The 3,810-nt window shown below is 49.5% G+C and overlaps 1 long non-coding RNA gene across 1 annotated transcript; it reads right to left on the reverse strand.

The window, feature by feature from the left end:
• Positions 1 to 412: 412 nt before the first annotated feature.
• On the reverse strand, positions 413 to 2,771 carry LOC142047520 (uncharacterized). The gene is made up of 2 exons (XR_012656805.1): positions 2,060 to 2,771; positions 413 to 1,076 (listed from the first exon to the last, which is right to left on the reverse strand). It is a non-coding gene; the product is annotated as an uncharacterized LOC142047520 (long non-coding RNA).
• Positions 2,772 to 3,810: the final 1,039 nt, after the last annotated feature.

Raw genomic sequence — 3,810 nt, forward strand, 5'->3', positions numbered from 1 at the left:
AGTGTCCTTTTGGCTGTTTAAAGGGCCACTGGCACTCTCTGTATGGGAAGCTGGACCTGGCCAATGACAACATCCCCACGGTTATATCTGCCTGCTGTATCCTCCATAACATTTGTGAAGGGAAGGGTGAAAGCTTCACTCAGGGATGGAACTTGGAGGTTCAACACCTGGAGGCTGAATTTGAACAGCCGGAGAGCAGAGCTATTAGAGGGGCCCAGCGTGGGGCTGCTAGGATTAGGGGATGCCTTGAGGGAGCAATTTGAGGCTGAAAGCCACAGTAATGTTTGGTGCCCTGCACGGGAGTGAAGTGCAGTGGTTCCAGTGTTAGTATGAATCTCTGCTCCGCTGACTTGCAGTGCCTGTTGCTCTCCTGAGCTAAGGTATCTTTTACTTTATGCAATAATAAAGAATGTTTTCAAAGCCAAAAAATCCATTTATTGAAAAGAAACACAACTGCTTGGGAAACAGAAAGGGCAAGGGCAAGGGGTGGGGAACGATACAATCACAGATTTGCGTATGTCCTGTTATCATACTCAGCCTTCCTGGCTGGAGTGCTATGCAATGAGTGCTGCACTTCAGGATCGCTGTACTGCATTGTGATGGGGGTTGAGTGCAGTGGGTAAGGGTGGTAGTTTGCAGGGCTGGGTGATGAAGCTACAGGGTTGGAGGCAGCTGGTGGAGATAAGAACCCGGATGTTGGGGAAAGTGGGTTGGAGATGACATGGAGGCACAAGGGAAAGAGTTTTGGGACAAGGGCTGTAGTAGGGGGCGGGGGTGGTAGTACTCTGTCTGCATGGCTACGAGTGCCTGGATCGAGTCCACTTGACACTCCATGATACTTACCAGCCGATAAGTGCTTTGCTGCAAGAGTGCCGCTCTTTTGTGCCAGCAATCTGCATTATGGTGGTGGATCTTCCTTTAACTCTCCCTCCACTCCTGCGCTTTTAGATTGTCATTATGTGACTGCTGCATCACTTCATACAGCATGTTTTCTTTGCTTCTGCGTGGCCTCTTCCTAATTCTTTGGAGTCTTTCGGCCGGTGATAACACGGACAGCTGAGATCTCAAGGTTGCATCTGTAAAGGCAAAATGCAACACTTAACAGAAGCAGCATTGTTCACACCAGATAGAGCAATGATTCCCCATACTTAAGGGCAAGCACAGTCTACACCAGAGGTAGGCAGTCTATGGCAAGCATGCCAAAGGCGGCATGCAAGCTGATTTTCAGTGGCACTCTCACTGCCCAGGTCCTGGTCACTGGTCCGGGGGGCTCTGCATTTTAATTTAATTTTAAATGAAGCTTTTTAAACATTTTAAAAACCTTTTTTAATTTACATACAACAATAGTTTAGTTATATATTATAGACTTATAGAAAGAGACCTTCTAAAAACGTTAGAATGTATTACTGTCATGCGAAACCTTAAATCAGAGTGAGTAAATGAAGACTCGGCACACCACTTCTGAAAGGATGCCGACCCCTGGTCTACACAATAGCATGATTTGCCCATCCCAAAGTGAGCACACATAACCCACGGAAGCCCCAAAATTGTGAGTAAGCACAGGGTCAAGGGGGACTGATGGTTTCACCGCTGTACTGTCCTCTGGGTTTCTGTGCCTTGGGGAGAGCCAACAGCCGCAGGGGGGCCCTATACTGAACACTGTCCCCACATTTTCCACAGAAGTTCTTCCTGGAAGATAACTTGCTGCTGAGGGTGGCCTGGGAAGCAAGGGAGGGTCTTCTGCTACAATGCAGCTTCTGCCCTGGCCCATATGCAGCTTGCCTGTATGCAGAAATGGTCCTCCCATCCCTCACAGCACAGTGACGCAGACTGTTAGCCTGACTGGGACAAGGACCACAGAGGCTCTCCCAAGAAACCTGTGCAAGCGCATTGCCCAAGTTCGGATGAGACCTTTGAAGAGATCACTGAGTCTGATAACCGCGATGTGAGAGAGCACATCAATGCCCTATTACGCATCTAGGCATGCATGTAGCCCTAACCCTCCTCGCCCCAAGAGCCTGCACCGAATAACTTCCTTTCCAAAATAAAAGCCGCTTACCAGGCACTTCCTCTGGTGTTTGTCCTTCCCCAAGCACCGGCTACCGCAACTGGCAACCTTCCTCCTGGCTTGAAAACAACTCCTGGCTGCATGTATCTAGGGATTCCAGGGTGTCTTCCTCCTCCTCCTCAACACCCTCACTCCCGCTTTCCTCCTCCTCCTCCTGCCTTGTTGAACTGGACTCTGAAGTGTCCATGGTGGTACTCAGAGTGGAGGTGGAGCTGCCCCCAATTATGACATCCAGCTCTTTGTTGAAACTGCAGGTTGCGGGGGCAGCACCAGAGTGGCAGTTTGCCTCGCGGGCTTTGCGGTAGGCATTCTGCAGCTCCTTCACTTTAACCCTGCACTACACTGCATCCCAGTCATGGCCCCTTTCCATCATGTCTCTTGATATTGTAATTCCTACAGCTGGAGCGCAGCTGGGGCTGGACAGCTTCCTCCCCCCAAACACTGATGAAGTCCAGCACCTCACCATTGCTCCATACTGGGGATCACCTGGCACGTGGAGGCATGGTCACCTGGACAGATTCGCTGAGAGCACTCCACGCCTGGCTGAGCAAACAGGAAGGGGATTTTCAAAATTCCCAGAGAATTTAAAGGGTGGGTCTGACGGTTGGTCACCTGAGAACAGGGCAGTAGAGTTCAAAGTGATGACCAGAGTGGCTAGCACAGGCATTGTGGGACCCTTCTGGAGGCCGATCAGAGCGCGTTAACAGACTAGACGCGTCTGCATGGTGCTGCGGCGCTCGAGTGGGGCACATAAACGTTATTACACTCGCTGAGGTGGATACCACGCACGCTCTAGCCCGCGGAGTTAGAGCACTGTACGTACCTTGCCAGTGTAGACCCATCGTGAGTTAGAGGTGACTGGGCTGCTTTAATGTGCTCTAACTCACAAGTTTAGCCATGCCCATAGTGTATTCACACCAGTCTTGCACCTCCCCCATTACATCTGCTGTGGCCATGGAGATCCTGTGGGAATGTGGATTTTCTCCCCCATGCTGCACTGCAGATAACACAGCAAGATGTGCATGCTGGCTGGCCGATAAGAGATTTTATCTTCTAGCCAGCTGATATTCCTTACATAGAAAATGGCAGGGTCGGTCAGGAGAGAATGAAAGGCAGCAGATGGGTAGGTGCAGAGAAGTCCAATTGTAGAGCCCTTTATTGGTGCAAACTTGGTAGCCGTTAAAGCAAGGTGATTTATTTGTCACAGGAAGGGAATAACATTCCCCACTCCTCTCTGTTACCATTCTGTGGATGACATCTGCCCATGGATGTGCATGCATAATATATTGAGAGCAGACTTTCGTCCTTGGTTCCACGTGTTGAGTAACTGCTCAGCTAGGAGGTATATTTCTTCCCCTTGTTTTTTCTGTGGTTTTGATTATTGTTTGCGTAATACTCAATGACATGCTGTTTATATTGGTCCAAAGCGCCAGACCTTTGTGTGTTGCAGAAGTTGCACAGATAAATCATTGCATCAGCCATTGCTAGGAATACTGCATTACTGCATTCATCTCTTAGGGCGTGTCTACACTGGCACTTGTCAGCGCTGCAACTTTCTCGCTCAGGGGTGTGAAAAAACATACCCCTGAGTGCAGCAAGTTTCAGTGCTGTAAAAACAGTGCACCTGCGCTGGGAGCTACGCCCCTCGTAGAGGCTTTAAGGTTGCCAGTGTAGACTAGCCTTTAGTATCAAAAGCTTACAAACTCATTTGATGACATATTTGGCGTCTGCTGTGTGACATA

The sequence above is a fragment of the Chelonoidis abingdonii genome, chromosome 11 (genome assembly GCF_003597395.2).
Source record: "Chelonoidis abingdonii isolate Lonesome George chromosome 11, CheloAbing_2.0, whole genome shotgun sequence".
NCBI lineage: Eukaryota > Metazoa > Chordata > Testudines > Testudinidae > Chelonoidis > Chelonoidis abingdonii.